The 17007-nt window shown below is 49.9% G+C and overlaps 1 protein-coding gene across 1 annotated transcript in view; it reads left to right on the top strand.

Moving 5' to 3' along the window:
• CMTR1 (cap methyltransferase 1) overlaps positions 1-17007 on the top strand; it is a 2036190-nt gene that overhangs the window by 1612146 nt on the left and 407037 nt on the right. The gene's annotated exons all lie outside the window — the stretch shown is intronic.

Here is a 17007-nt window from a genome sequence, read left to right as displayed (position 1 = left end):
GGGACCAGGGGATGATGCCAGGAAGGACCCAGGCAACAGGAGGGAAGGCTGGCAACGGAGAAAGGTAAGGACAGGAGGAGCAAGGAACAAGGTAAGCTCTAGCTAGAAGCGCGGGAGCAGGCGAGGACACGATCCGGAACAGAACGCGTTGAGACGCGATCTGCTCCAGGCCGCGCCTCCCCCTTTATGGGCCGCCGGCGCCTGCGAGGTCTGGAGCGCAAGCCTGATGGTTGCCAGGCGCCGGCGGCCCCAGAATGAGGCTTGAGCAGCAAGCTGCTCCACGCCTCGGCTGGTGCCCCCACGGCGCATGCGCGGAACCGTAATCGCGGTTCCCGACGCAAGCGCCGCGGAGCTGCCGCCCCTGTCCCTGGAGCTCTCCCCCCGGCGCCTCCCCAAACACGGAAACGCGGGTAGAGGCGCCAGGGAGGGGGAGCACGAACAGTGAACCCCGGTCTCCTGGTAAGCGTGACACTATACCCCCTCCTAGGAAGATCCGGAGCCCCAGGCTTCCAGGGAAACTGCCGATAGAACTCGCGCACTAGGCGCGGAGCGTGCACATGCCGAGAGGGTTCCCAAGTGCGATCGCAGGCCGGGTACCCCTTCCAGTCCACCAGGAAATGGAGCACCCCCCTGCGATAGCGGGCATCACAGATCTCCTGAACCTCGAATTCCGGAACCCCCTGTACCAGAACTGGGGCCGGACAAACACTGGAACGACCATAAGGATCTGCCACATAGGGTTTCAGGAGGGAGACATGAAAAACAGGGTGAATGTGCCATGAACGGGGCAGCTGGAGACGAAAGGCTACAGAGGATAGGCGTTTGACAATCCTAAATGGGCCAAAGTATCGGGGAGCCAATTTAACAGGCAGGTTGCGGAGAGGCAGATCCCTAGAGGACAGCCAAACCCTATCACCAACCTGGAAATCGGGTTCCATCCGCCTCCCACGGTCAGCCTGTACCTTCATGCGGTCACGAGCGGCCGTCAAAGAGGTACGTGCCAATTCATGCTGTTGTTGGATTGTGGAGACCAAGGCGTCAGCGGAAGGAACCGTACTGGCTGGTACAGGGTGGAAAGGGATCAGCTTGGGATGTTGTCCCATAGAACAATGAAAGGGGCTGGTTCCAATGGAAGAATGAAAAGAATTATTGTAGGAGACCTCAGCCAGGTCTAAATAGGTACTCCAATTGGTTTGTGTGGCATTAGCAAAACTACGAAGATAGGTCTCCAAGGTCTGATTAGTCCTCTCCGTGAGACCATTGGTTTGTGGATGATAACCCGAGCTTAAAGCTCTATGAATGCCGAGATGACCACAAACCTTACCCCAAAAGGAAGAGAGAAACTGAGACCCTCGATCTGAAATGATCTTCTCAGGAAGACCATGTAAACGGTAGATTTCGTGAAGAAAAGCAGTGGCCATCTGGACCGCAGTGGGTATCTTCTTAAAGGGAATGAAATGGGCATACTTTGTAAAACAGTCCACTACGACCATAATACAAGTATGTCCTGCAGAAGGGGGAAGATCGACAATAAAGTCGGTAGCAATGGAGTGCCAAGGGTAAGGCGGCAATTCAGTAGGAGAAAGTAGCCCTAGAGGATGTTGTCTGGGAACCTTGGATTGGGCACAGATGGGACAGGCCTGTACATACTTCCGAACCTCCTCAGCCCAGCCAGGCCACCAAAACTGTCGTGATAGTAACTCTTGTGTTGCACGAATCCCACGATGACCTCCAATGGGGGAATCATGAACTCCATGCAGAATGCCATCGCGAATATCCCCTTTAGGGATGTATAGTCTTTTCCGAAAGAATAAAAGGCCATGACTTTCAGATATTGAGGGTCGTTGAAGCAAGACTGACCTCCAAGGATCTGACCGGGTGGCATCAGATATCGACTTCAAGAGTGGCGATACAGTCGACAGAAAATGATGAGAAGGAATCAGAGGTTGAATCTGACTGGGGCTGTTCTCGTTCTTCTCTCTCTCCAAGGACCGAGACAAGGCATCTGCCCTTACATTCGAGGATCCGGAGATGTAAGTAATATGGAACACAAACGGAGAAAAGAAGAAGGCCCACCGAGCCTGTCTGGGTGTCCGACATTGTAAAGAGCGTAAGTACTGTAGGTTACGGTGATCTGTACGGACCTCAACCGAAAAACGGGCTCCCAACAGATGGTGTCTCCATTCCTCGAAAGCTATCTTGATGGCCAATAGCTCCTTCTCAATAACTGCATAATTCCTCTCACTAGGATTCAGCTTGCGAGAGAAGTAAGCCACGGGATGTTCGACTGACGTAGCTGGATCCACTTGCAACAATACAGCTCCAACAGCAAAGTCCGAAGCATCTGCTTCAACGATGAAAGGCAAGTCATCCTGTGGGTGGCGTAAGATCGGGGCAGCCATAAAGGCTGACTTCAGGGCGTTAAAGGCTTGCGAAGCGGAATAATCCCACAGAAAAGTTATCTTGCTGCTTGTCAATCTCGTAAGAGGTGCTGAGATTTCAGAGAAGCGTGGAATGAATTGCCTGTAAAAATTGGCAAATCCCAAAAAGCGTTGCAGAGACCTTACGTCATGTGGCTGTTGCCATTCTTGAATTGCCTTTACCTTCTTGGAATCCATCTCAATACCGGACTGACTTATTACAAACCCAAGGAATTCGATCCTGGATTGATGGAAGGAACACTTTTCCGCCTTGACAAACAGGTGATTATGGAGCAGCCGATTGAGGACCTCTCGTACATGCCTTATGTGTTCCTCCTTAGATCGGGAAAAGATCAAGATGTCATCCAGATAGATCCAGACAGAGATTCCAATTATGTCCCCAAAGATATGATCCATGAGCCGTTGGAAAATCGCAGGGGCATTGCACAGACCAAAAGGCATAACCCTATATTCGAAATGCCCAAAAGGAGTCTTGAATGCCGTCTTCCATTCGTCTCCACTCTTGATTCGAACCAGATGATATGCCCCTCGAAGATCTAGCTTAGTAAAAATCTGAGCCTGATGTAAGGTCTCTAGGATACTTCGAATCAGTGGTAGCGGGTACCGATCCTTGATGGTGATATCATTTAAGAGCCGGTAATCCACACAGGGTCTTAAGGAACCTTCCTTCTTCTTTACAAAAAACAGAGGGAACCCAGCGGGAGACTTGGATGGTACGATATACCCCTTACTCAAGCAGTCTGATAAATAATCCTGCAATACTCGTCTCTCTTCCCGAGACAACGCGTACAGCCTGCCATGCGGAATCTCAACTCCCGGAGACAGTTCTATGGCACAGTCAAATGATCGATGAGGTGGCAGGGGTATATTACTTGGTTCAGCAAACGCTTGTTCGAAGTCAGCGTACTCAGGAGGAATCAGCAATGCAGAACAAAGGTGAGTCCCCTTGTCTCGCAGTTCCAAATTAGTTGAAGAAGCCTGAGTCTGGACAGGCAAACTGCATCCCGGGGTACAAGAGGTGGAGGAGAAGGTCAAGGTATGAGCCCTCCATTTAATAACTGGATTGTGATGCTGGAGCCAGGGTAACCCCAAGACCAACTTGTAGGTAGGTGACCTGATGACGTCCAAAGCAAGCCTCTCCTCGTGATTGGCGATCCTAAGTCTTAGTCCGACAGTGTGCAGACGAACTGGTCCAGAGGATAAGGGGGTACCATCAATAACCTCCACAGGAAGGACTGAGTGTCTGGGCAAAAGAGGGTTCTTATGAGTGCTGGCAAACTCCTCATCAATGTAATTGCCCGATGCTCCACTATCCAATAACCCAAATACTTCAAGTGTCCGGCCGGGCAGTTGAATCTGAATCTTCAAGGTTAATAGAACAGCTGGTTGCATCGGAAGAAGAATCGAGCAAAAGGCGGAAAGGTCTGAAAAAGGGGTGAGACCTGTCGTTGCCTCTCCTCCACACGACAGGTCCTCTAGTTTCCCGCCTTCTTCTTCTGTGGCCGTAAAGGACACATTCCCAAATAGTGTCCAGCGGCTCCACAATACAGACATAATCGTAATGTTCTTCTCCTCCTTCTTTCTTCCTCTGATAATGGCCCTCTCACGGCACCCAACTGCATGGGTTCTGGTCCAGATTCTGTCGAACCAAAAGTGCCGGCGGGAAGACTGGCCGTTCTGGGAGCGACTCTCTCTAGTCGACGTCTCTCGGTCTTTCGTTCGGTTAGTCTCTGGTCTATACGAAGCACCTGGTTTATTAAGAGTTGGAGACTTTCAGGTTCAGGGATGTGAAGTAGTTCGTCTTTGTATTCCTCCCTCAGCCCCCGGCGAAACAGGGTCTTTTGCGTAACTTCGGGCCATTGCGAATCCGTAGCCAACAGGCGGAAGCGACTGATATATGTTATTATGTCTGAGCTGCCCTGTTTGATGTCCATTAACTGATTCTGCGCTGCGGCAGCCAAGTTTGGTGTCTGAAAGACCTCCAGAAACGCCTTCTCGAAAGCAGCAAAATCGTTAAGAATGGGACTGTTGGTAGCCACAAAAGGTGTCGCCCAAGCTAGGGCGTTTCCAGTTAAGTTTCCCAAGATATAACCGATTTTGGCCTTATCATTATTGAAATAGGTTGATCTGAAAAGGAAATGGATGCGACAGTGGTTGCAAAATTCCGCCACTCGACGCGGATCTCCATCAAACCTGATTGGGGCAGTATGGGCCAATGAACTTTCGGCCTGTGGGGCCCCTCCTGTCCCCTGAGTTACCATCTGTCGTAGGACTTGATTTTCTTGATTAAGAGCAGACATCTCTGCCCTGAGGGCTTGCAACTCACTCCGTAGGTCCTGCGTGTCCTCCATATCCAAATCGGAAGGAAGGCGTCTCAATCTGTTAAGATGAGAATCAAGGGAATGCTGCGTACCTGTATTTCTGGATGGTCTCGACGGGGCAGCCAGACTGACGAGAAGACTTGGTAACACAAGCAACCAGCCCTTCCTCCACCCTGAATGGGAACTGGGTGGAAGATGGACCGATTCCCAATGCCACAACCAGATTCCAGAGATGGCAGTTCTGTACAGCGTTGACAGAAGAAGTGGTCGGAGGGAATCCTTGAAGAGGAGTTAAGAGTCCCAAGGTGTGGGAGGCCACACCCGTAGCTGGCAATTGGTGCCGAGGAGTTGAGAGTCCAAGGTGTGGGAGGCCACACTTGTAACAGGCAATGGGTGCTGAGAAGTTGAGAGTCCAAAGGTGTGGGAGGCCACACTTGTAACAGGCAATGGGTGCTGAGAAGTTGAGAGTCCAAAGGTGTGGGAGGCCACACTTGTAGCAGGCAATGGGTGCCGAGAAGTTGAGAGTCCAAAGGTGTGGGAGGCCACACTTGTAACTGGCAATGGGTGCGGAGAAATTGAGAGTCCAAAGGTGTGGGAGGCCACACTTGTAACTGGCAATGGGTGCGGAGAAGTTGAGAGTCCAAAGGTGTGGGAGGCCACACTTGTAACTGGCAATGGGTGCGGAGAAGTTGAGAGTCCAAAGGTGTGGGAGGCCACACTGTAGCAGGCACTGGAAGCTGAGAGGTAGTGAAACCCAAGATGGCTCAGGAGAAAACTGGGAAAGGGCCAGGCCAAGGAAGGGAGAAGGATGCAGGCAAGGAACCAAGGCAGGCAAGAAGGAGAACCAGGAGGGAAGGAAGCGGGACCAGGGGATGATGCCAGGAAGGACCCAGGCAACAGGAGGGAAGGCTGGCAACGGAGAAAGGTAAGGACAGGAGGAGCAAGGAACAAGGTAAGCTCTAGCTAGAAGCGCGGGAGCAGGCGAGGACACGATCCGGAACAGAACGCGTTGAGACGCGATCTGCTCCAGGCCGCGCCTCCCCCTTTATGGGCCGCCGGCGCCTGCGAGGCCTGGAGCGCAAGCCTGATGGTTGCCAGGCGCCGGCGGCCCCAGAATGAGGCTTGAGCAGCAAGCTGCTCCACGCCTCGGCTGGTGCCCCCACGGCGCATGCGCGGAACCGTAATCGCGGTTCCCGACGCAAGCGCCGCGGAGCTGCCGCCCCTGTCCCTGGAGCTCTCCCCCCGGCGCCTCCCCAAACGCGGAAACGCGGGTAGAGGCGCCAGGGAGGGGGAGCGCGAACAGTGAACCCCGGTCTCCTGGTAAGCGTGACAGGCACCTTAGCCTCTCAGAGGCCAATCTGGAGATCATACAGGGTGCCAGGAGAAAAGCCACATGGCCCATTACAAAAGCAAATGGACCAAATTCTGCCACTGGGCAGACTCCAAGGGTATCGACCCTTTGGCGTGCACTTTGGACGACGTGCTCTCCTTTTCGGCACACCTCGCTCATTCGGGCGTGCAGGTGGACACATGCCACACATAACCTTGCAGCCATTGGGGCTTACAGGAACTCTGAGGAGGGCATTTTCTCCTCCTCCAACCATATAGTCAAGAAACATCTGACTGGTCTCGCTAGGCTCTACCCGCCCGTCAAGAGACTGCACCCTGTGTGTGGTACCTTAACATAGTCTTGGGCGCCCTGGCGCACAAACCATTCGAGCCAATGGCGTCCATGGACATCTGGCTGGTCACCATCAAGACAGCCTTACTACCTTGGCTCACAGAGTCAGCGAGATCCCGGCGCTGGTCACCTCTGAACCATATACCACCTTTCACAAAGACAAGGTAGTCATGCGGACGCACCCGGCGTTTCTGCCCAAGGTTCCGTTTGCGTTCCACTTGAACGAGGAAATAGTACTTCCTATGTTTTTCCCCGATCCCAAGGACGAAGTACAGAGAGTGCTGCACTGCCTGGATGTCAGACGTGCCCTAAAATTCTACTTGGACAGGAACAAAGGCTTCCGCAAGTCGGACGCCCTGTCACTTTTGGAGGCTCAAGGCCAGGATATCAGGCCTCGAAGGCTCCCATGTCCCGCTGGATGGTCTCTGCCATCAAAGAAGCGTACGAGGGCCAGCACAAGCCACTTCCGGCCAACATGCATGCCCACGCAGTCGGGGCCAAGGCAACGGCCATCGCATTCCAGCGCCATGTCCCTTGGCAAGTCATAAGCAGAGCGGCCACTTGGGCCTCTGCCTTGGCTTTCTGTAAGCATTACTGTTTGGTTGTCGGCTCTAGATCTGATGCGTCCTTCTGACAGGCGGTTCTCAGGAACCTATTTGCTTAAGGAGGGTTTCATCTCCACCCTGGGGCTACATTCAGTTGTAATCGCCCATACAGTATGGAGGAAAGGGGACTGGACGTAAGAGTAATTATAAGTTCCCAACCGTAGTGACTAACATACTCTTAGTCCATAGTCCCCTTTCCTCCATACGTCCACTAACCTCCCCCCTAATAATACTGGTGTCATTAGGCAATGTTAAATCTATTGTCGACGCATCAATGGGGACTGAGGTGTGGCGCCGGAGGGTGGTGTCAGGGCAGCGCATGCTCCCTGGGCTGCACCCCAACGCACCTCTAAATTTAAAGGGAAAGAAGGTTTTTTCTGGTGAAAAAGGTTCCGTCTCCCGTCCCTTGGAAGGGACGCCAATACAGTATGGAGAAAAGGGGAATATGGACAAAGAGTATGTTAGTCACTACGGTAACTTATAATATCTGGCTCACTGTGTGAAGAAAGTTCTCAGTGTTGTTATTATGTTAAGTTGTCTTTACTGAACTGTGATTAATATATGCATAAACATGCTGAAATTATAATAATGAAAAACTGGAATGTTCAGGACTTTGTGTACAAATGCCAATAAAAAGACATTAAAATAACTGGAAATCGTCCACGTCAATAAGAGTATCTATTAAACATACTTCCTTGTACCAAACAAAGACCTTAAAATGCGCCTGTCCTGGACCTGCATGCTGCAAACACATATGTCAAGCCACAAAAGTTCTGCATGACAACGATACAGGAGGTTATCCCCCTTCTAAAACAGGGGGACTTCATGGCAACATTGGTTATGAAAGATGCATACTTACATATTTCAATGTTCCCAGCCCACACAAAATTCCTGCGATTAAACATAGCAAATCAACACTACCAGTTCAAGGTGCTCCACTTCGGCATAGCCTCAATTCCAAGGGTATTCACCGAAGTATTAGCGGTAGTGGCGATGCACTTACGCAGACAATCTATCCCAGTCTACCCTTACTGGACGACTGGCTGATAACAGGGGAATCCCCTCAAATTTGCAAGCAAAATACCCAAAGAACTACCAGCCTTCTTTTCCAATTGGGGTTTTCAAACAACGAGAAGAAATCAAGCCTACCTCTAAACCAAACTAGGCGCTATCTTAAAGACAAGAGGGGCCAGTCTTCGCCTCAAACAAGAGTTCAGACCATGCTACTGAAAATACCTCAATATCTCGCCTGTCGCCAAGTAACCGTACGCAAGGCAATGCGCCAGCTATAGATGATGGCTTCATGCATTTATCTAGTACCACTCGCGCGGCTATGCATGCGCCAAATGCAGAAGTGGTTAGCGAAACAATGGTCTCGGGCATGCGGCCAGTGGGACGATCTAGTGGTTGTTTCTAGTACGCTGGTGGACCAAAGAAAATCTGCTAAAGATGCAATCCACCAGTTCAAGCGATGCGATACAAAAGATGCCTAGCTCTCCAGATGAGGAGCCCATTACCTTCACCATAAAGCCCATGGCCTGTGGACACAGATCACAGCCCAAAATCACATCAACCTGTTGGAGCTACTCTCTGTACTCAAAGGCCTGCAAGCATTTCAGCTGCATCTAGCGGGTCAGACAGTGCGTAAGTTACAGCGGTGCTCCTAAACCGTTGTTTGTTTTCGCACGGTGCAGTTGCTCCACGTATCCTGATTCCTTCGAGATCCTTGCTTTCTAGACTTTGACCCCTGGCTACGCTGTCGGATTTGGCTCTTCTTAATTCTTCTTCTGTTTCCCGACGCACGGCTCCCTCCTTTAGACTGCTTACCCGGCTCCCTTTGACGCGGCTAATGTCTCTCGACAACCCTTGTTCTCTGCCTTCATTGATGTCCGTTGTATAGACCCCTTTTCCCTCGCGTGAGCCTCCTGCTGGCTGACGCTCACTCGCCCATGGTGCCTTCCACTTCTTTTCCCCTTCTCCCATACTTGCCTGCTTCCATTACCCCATTTTGCCTTCCTCATCTTCCGGGATGCTACGCTGTAAATTGATGAGTTTTATGCTCCTGAACTTGGACTGGGCTTGATCAGTGTGGTTTTCACTTGGACGCTTTGCTGACTATCATCAAGACTGTTTCCCCCCCATTGCCCTATCTCCCCTCTTCCTGAACTGCTCCCGCTGTTGGGATACCTCGTTTGCATCTGGACACTGGTGCCTGTGTATGTGTCCCCTTAGTTGCACCCTTGTGCCGCCCGGATCAGGGTCTCCCTTGGGAACTCGCTTTTGGAACTACACTCCATTCCATGCATTTTTCTATTGGGTACCACCTGAAACTTCTATCAGCCCCGGCCGCTTGACTCACTGCAAGTAGGTTTTCCGCTTCACCTAACCGGTCCACAGGTAAGAGTGGGGTGCTCTGGGGGTGTTACTGGTGGAAACACGAAGGACATACCTGAAGTCATATTCATTGTCTCTGTTTGTTATTTCTTCCCTATAGCTCAGATCTCTTCTTTTGTTAATGAATGATCTATTCTCCCTCATTTTCAGTCCGGATTTCGTCCTCGTTATTCCACCGAGACTGCGTTAATGGGTGTGCTTAATTCTCTTCTGTCTGCTCGTCACCATAAACAGTCTTCCTTTCTTATTCTTCTTGATTTGTCAGCTGCTTTCGACACTGTTGATCACTCTTTACTTCTTGACTCTCCTCTTTTGCTTTCAGGGTTCTGTTCTTTCTTGGTTCTCCTCTTATCTTTCTAACAGAACTTTTTCTGTCTCGTTGGGTGGGAAGACTTCTCCACCCCTTCCCCTCGAGCACAGTGTTCACCAAGGTGTTGTCCAGAGTCCATTTCTATTTTCACTCTATATTTCATTACTTGCTCCTGTGATTACTTCTTTTGGTATCTCATCATTTCTATGCTAATAACATACAACTTTTTCTGTCTTTCTCATCTTTCACACCTGAAATTCACCATACTCTTTCTTCTTGTCTTACCACTATTAAATCTTGGATGTCATCGCACTTTCTCACTTTGAACGCTGGGAAAACAGAGGTTCTATTCTTTACCGCCAACTTTTTTTCTCCTCCACCATCTATTTCTTTTCCGCCCACTACCCTCTCCATTTCTCCTACTGCGTGAAATCTTGGTCTCTATCTGGATTCCAATCTTTCTTTTATCCCTCATATTTCTCTCACATCCCGATCTTGCCGTTTTCATCTGTATAATATTCATAAAGTTCGCTCCCTTCTTACTTTCCATGCAATTAAACTGCTTATTTCTTGTCATTTGTTCTCGACTTTTCTATTGCTCTGTTACGCTCTTTGGTCTTCCTTCATCTCATCTGGTTCATTTGAAATCCATATTCCACTCTTCTGTTCGTTTACTCTGCCTTCTCTCCTATCGTGATTCCATTTCGGCATCACTTGCATCTCTTGGATGGTTACCTTTTCATTCTCAACTTAAATTCAGTGTTCTCTGCTTAGTATTTAAATCTTTCTATGGGTTAGCTCCAGACTATCTCGGTGCTCTCCTGCCCTTTTATACTCCCTCTCGATCTCTTTGTTCTTCTTGTCTTTTTAAGTTCACTGTTTCTCGTTCACCCTGTGCGAAGTCTCGTTTTTGTTCTTTCCAGCTCCTTGCTCCTCTGCATTGGAACACTCTTCCTCTATCGCTTTGTTCTATCACTGTTTATTCACTTTCGGGTCTCCCTGAAAAATCGATTTTCTTCACTGTCCTTGATTGTTAGCTTTCTGAACTGATATGATCTTCCCTACTTTTTTCATATTTTTGTACTGTTTTTATATTTTTGTGAAGGGCTTTGGATAAAAGTGGTATATAAGCTCTAATAAAGTACAAATACAAAAAAAGCTCTGCTGTTGCTCTTGCCTTTCCACTCAAGCCCCTAGCCTGACCGGTATCTTCTACACTGCAGGCTATGCTCTTGGGTGGGGGGGAGGGGGTGACGTCTCCCTTCCGTCTGTGGAAAGAGGCCCCAGTTGCCTGTAGGGACTGGGGCTCTTTCCGCCTGTCGTTAACCCCTACCTGAAGGTCCACGATACTTGACAGGAACTCTATACTTTACCAGAGACACTAAGCAGAAATCCTCTACCCGAGGAGCATGAATGGCAGCTGAACAGAGAATTTATAGATGAGGTCTTCTCCCTGTGGTGTTATCCTCCTTTAGACTTGTTTGCCACAAACCTAAACGCACAATGCCCAGACTTCCCATCCATATTTCCCCAACCACAGTCCAAGGGAACGCCCTATGTGGATGATCTGGTAAGGGAAATTTGCTTACGCTTTTACCCCAGTGCCACTAGAGGAATAGTGCACAAGATGCACTGGGAACAAGCCACACTAATCAGCCCCTATGTGGGCAAGACAACCATGGTTTCCACATCTGCTCAAACTGCCGATGTACAACCCGATCAAACTTCCATGCCCCTACAACAGGCTCCTCCCAGCAGGAGAGTTGCTAGGTCTGGAAAAGACCCGGGGCTAAACTGATGTCGGAACTGTTGGGACTGGGGGCTAGCTAGTCTTTTGGCTGTAGCTCCTGAGATTCTAACCGGGGCTGCAACCAAAAGCTCAGGGGCTATAGCCCCTTTAGCCCCCCCCCTAGCAACGCCCCTGCCTCCCAGCATGGGGGTGTACTACAAACCATCCACAGCCTCATTCTATGAACTTGGCAGCCCGGCTCCTGAAGTCATAGAGTTTGGACATTTAAAACTACCTCAAAGGTGTATGGATATCATCGAGGAGGCAAGCAAGCCCAACACCAGGCATTGCTATTTCAACAAATGGAAAAGATTTGTGATATGGTGCCAATCAAAAGATCTAAATGCAAATGAATGTACCCCATCAAACATTCTTCACTACATACTCTACTTACTAGATTCTGGCCTAGTATTTAACTCCATCAAGGTTCACCTAGCAGCTCTTTCCGCGTACTCCACTTCACAAAACAAGGTGTCCTGGTGGAAGGTTCCAGTTATTAAGGCCTTCATGGAAGAAGTAAAGAGACTTTACCCCCCAATTTCCAACCCTCCTTCAGGTTGGGATCTTAATGTTGTACTCTCCAAGCTCATGGGTCACCCCTTTGAGCCTATGCACAAATCCAGCCTCAAACACCTAACTTTCAAGACCGCTGTCTTAGTAGCCATCACCTCAATAAGACCGGTCAGTGAGCTACAAGCACTGTCGGTACAAGACCCTTTCTTTGTTATCCACAAGGAAGAACACACCCTAGATTGTCACCTAAATTCATATGCAAGTTTTATGGTTACCAGTCCATTGAACTACCCACGTTTTTTCAAAATCCATCAAACTCAGCTGAGAGAAGCCTCCATACACTGGATGTAAGGAGGGCAGTTTTGTACTACATAAACAAGACAAAACCGCTATGGAAGACGGATCAACTGTTTGTCTCCATAGCACCTGACCGAGAGGGTGAACACATTTCTAAGAATGCCATCTCCAAATGGATAGTTAAGTGCATGCAACTCTGCTATTCTCTGTCTAAGAAAACCATGCCTTTCACACCAAGAGCTCACTCTACCAGAAGTACAGGAGCGACTTTGGCATTCATTGCAAACGTCCCTCAAAGAAGCCATTTGTAAAGCAGCTACTTGGAGTTCCATGCATACCTTTACTCGGCATTACTGTATTGACACACATTCTAAAGCAGATTCACAGGTGGGACAAGAAGTGCTAAAACATCTGTTTGCTGCTGTACCTTCTCAGAACCCACCTCCTTCTACAGATACTGCTCGCTAGTCTATGCATTGCATGTGTTCTAAGCAGATCCACAAGCCTCAGAGGGGATGCATTACTCATCGTAATCTTATTGAACTAGATCTTATTTCTGATGCTTGTCTGTTTAGATTCACATGTGCCCACCCTTCCTCCCCTCTTGGAGTAGAAGGTGCATAGATGTATTTCTGGCTAAATCGCTTCTTATCTGCTTTATTACATCTGTACTCGTGCTGCACTTTATGCTACCTCATGTCAGAAACAACATTTTCTGAGGGACATCGACGAGTGAAGGACCATGGCTACAGTGGACGTCACACTAGGGATAGTATTACTTAAACACCCAGTCAACGTCCCTTTTCAAGTTTCGAAAATAAAAAATGGAATACTCTGCGACTACCACTAGATGTCAGCCTATGCATAGCATGTGAATAATGGCAGATACAAGCATCAGAAAAACGATTACAGTGAGTAATGTATCGTGTTTAAATATATATATATTTCTGAGGCTTGTGGAATCTGCTTAGATCACATGCTGTGCATAGGCCGACATCTAGTGGAAGCTGCAGAGTATTACAGTTTGTTTTTCGAAACTCGAAAAAGGGCGTCGACACAGGGCGTGCCAGTAATACTATCCCTAGTGTGACGTCCACTGTACCCATGATCCCTCATGCGTCTAGGACCCTCGGATTGTTTTTTTCCGCCATTCTGGTCGGAAGCATCTCGCGGAGTTCCCTGGCCTTAGCCATACATTTCCTAAATATTGTTAAATTTACCCATTTCTCCACCCCAACGTCGAGTCACCGAACTTGCACACTCGACGCCGGCCCGGAGAAGAATTTGACCGTCGGTAGCTGCACAAAGGATTTGGGCCTAGGAAGGCCTCTGGCCTCGGCCTTGGCCTTGGAAGGCCGCTGGCCTCGGCCTTGCAAGTAGGGAGAGTGGGGGGTGGACATACTGTACACTCTTTTGGTATAAAGGTACATTCTTATATATTCCTACACTTAAAAGCCTGCTGCCACAAGGTGCGTATGGAGGGTACCCCTTTCCAATTCTGCGCCAAGTGCAATCGCAAATACCCTTGGGTCAACAGGCACGCCACGTGCAATCTCTGCTTGCCGAGGGACCACCCCGAGGCGAACTGCAGAGCGTGTAGTAGCTTTAAACCCAAAACACTTAAGGACCGTTCGATCAAGCGTTGGGCCCACCGCGCCAGGCGTCAAGAGGCCATGGCAGCGGAGGGCGCCTTCAGCGATGGTAGGGACGCCGTGCTTTCGGACGGCGAGGGCATTATGGCGTCGGAAGACAGCCGCGTGCAAGTCCCCGACCTCGGAAGGTCGTCCGGCAGGGCGGCTATGGGGAAGACCCCCGGCGACACAAGCGCTTCCCACAGCACTTCCACAAAACACATGAAGTCCAACCGGGACTCGACGCGCACGTCGAGTTCTCGGAAAGAGGCACATAGAGAACGGTCCAAATCGGCGTCCTCTCGGCGTTCTCGATCAAGATCGCCGCATGACTCCAGGCAATCATCCACTGTTGCCAAGAGTGCCTCGCTCCCCAAGGTAACGGAAGTTCGATCATCGGAGGACGAAGCCGACTTCCATCCCCAGACTGCACTCCAGGAGTCGGCGCCCGCAGACCGCGTTAAGGCGGCTCCCGAACCCCTACCTTCCCACTCGAAGGATGGGGACACTACCCCCGAACGTCGACGCCAGGCATCGAAAGGCTCCGTAGAGGCAAAAAAACAGGGAAAACACTCTTCCACTCACGGGGAGGGTGAAAAACAACAAAGGAAGCAGCCTCTGCCTACTTCCACACCTTTAAGACACTCCACTCCTCAGAAACATACAGACAAGTCCAAGTCTTCTGCTATCACAAAGACCCCTACTCAGACCACCAAGTCTAGTCAGGATAAGTCAGAGAAACTTCCAGAAAGAGTCGTCCCCAGTTCTAGAGAATGGTCTAGTGATGACATAGACAGGGTCATGTCAAGGATGTCATCATTGGCAGATTTTTACGCAAAAAACCCTGAACACTTTCTCTCTTATACTCCCGACGGGTCAGCACCCTCAGGCTCGAAGGATCTTATACCTCCAAGTAAAATGTCCCGGTTTGAAACACCAACATGGTCTTCGGACCCCTTCTATGTACAGCCCTACTCTCAGTATCAAGGAGAGACATCCTTTTGTGAGGATCCAGATTTGGGCATGTTGGAAGAACAAACTGGTACGGGCTACTATGGGGATGATGAGGACCAAGAAGAGGATGAGGACGACCCGGAAACCTACAGAGTAGATTCCCCGGTAGAGAAGGAACCCCGGTTACCGACTCCCCTGTCAACAACCAACCTCTCCTGAATGAAGTTCTGTCTCGAGCAGCTGAACATTTCCACATTGACAACCAGGGTGCTCAAGAGGAGAGGGACTTCGCCGAAGAGTTAGTGGGAGAAAGGAGGCCTGTTGCTCAGGCCATCCCTATCCTGAAGTCTATTCAGAGGAGAATAGACCCTTCTCTCGTAAATCCTAACCTCACCAGAGCAGTGAACCCCAGGATTGAGAAACTTTTCAGGGCAGCCCAATCAGACCCACTGTATATAAGGGGGCATCTGAAGCCGGACTCCCTAGTTGTTACAAACACCCGTAAGAGGGCTGGAACACCCTTGTCATCGTCCGAAGCTCCTCCCGACAAGGAGAGCAAGAAACTGTATGGGTTGGGCAGGAAAGTAGCCTCCACTTCCGCCTACCAGGCAAGGATTGCCAACTCCACCACCCTGTTGGCCAGCTACAACTGCCATCAATGGGAAGAAGTCGCGGCACTCATAGACTCCGCCCCAGAACCCTTAAAGAGCCAGTTGGCACGAGTTTTGTCGGAGGGAAGAGCTGTGTCCGGTTGCATTCTAAAGGCAACCTTTGATGCCGCGGATAACGCCGGCACATTGATAGCAGAAGGAACGGTTATCAAGAGACACGCTTGGTTAAGGCAGTCTGGATTCAAAGCTGAAACCCAAGCATCATTGTTAGATAAACCGGTGGAGCCGGATCTGTTTGGTAAGGCGGTCGAGGACACGCTGAAAAATGCCAAGGACGAGTATGAAACACTCAAATCCCTAGGCCAACTAACCAATAAATCCCCTGATCAGAGAGGGAATGGCAATTTTCGTCTCCCACGTGGCCAAAATTCCCAGAGAGGATCTAACTATTCCCAGGGGCAGGGTACACCGTGGAGCAATAATAACCAACAGTCTACCCAGGGTTACGGCAGGGGTAATAAAAGAGGACGTGGAAAAGGTAGAGGCAGCCCCAGTAGAGGAGGTGGCACGCCTCCACCAAAACAGTGACGCTCAGTTCAGGGTCCCTTCGCACGCAACCCCAGTAGGGGGGACGCATTTCCAACTTCACCCAAGCTTGGGAAGGGATCACATCAGACAGATGGGTGCTGTCCACAGTATCCGCAGGGTACTGCATAGAACTGTTAGAGCGTCCCCGAAACCATCCTCCATGACAAAGAATACATTCTTTGGACCACCAGAAGATCCTCCTCGAGGAGATCGTCAATCTGCTAGCAAAGGACGCAATAGAACTCGTCCCGGGACACCAGGTAAACAAGGGTATTTATTCAACTTCCTTGTGCCAAAAAAAGATTTGACAATACGCCCAGTGTTGGACTTACGGCCTGCAAACAAGTATGTCAAGCCCCAAAAGTTTTGCATGACTACTCTCCAGGAGGTAATCCCCCTCCTAAAAAAGGGGGATTACATGGCAACATTGGACATGAAAGATGCCTATTTTCATATTTCCATGTTCCCGGCGCACAGAAAGTACTTGCGCTTCAAGGTGGACAGTCGGCACTACCAGTTCAAGGTTCTGCCCTTCGGGATAGCTTCGGTTCCAAGGGTATTCACCAAGGTACTGGCGGTGGCGGCAGCACACCTACGCAGGGAGGCAATCCCGGTGTACCCTTATCTGGACGACTGGCTCATCACGGGGGAGACCCCAGTAATTTGCAGAGCAAACATTCAAAGGACTATCAACCTCCTCTTAGAATTGGGCTTCTCAATAAACGAGAAAAAGTCAAGTCTCGTGCCAAGCACATACAAACAGTTCCTAGGAGCTATCCTAGACACTCAACAGGGGTTGACCTTTCCGTCCGAGGAAAGAATTCGGAATATACTGCTGCAAATTCCGCAATATCAGTCCGGTCGCCAGATAA

Source organism: Ambystoma mexicanum, chromosome 4q (genome assembly GCF_040938575.1).
Source record: "Ambystoma mexicanum isolate Mex_15411 chromosome 4q, UKY_AmexF1_1, whole genome shotgun sequence".
Lineage (NCBI taxonomy): Eukaryota > Metazoa > Chordata > Amphibia > Caudata > Ambystomatidae > Ambystoma > Ambystoma mexicanum.
This window is presented reverse-complemented; position numbering and strand designations above follow the sequence as displayed.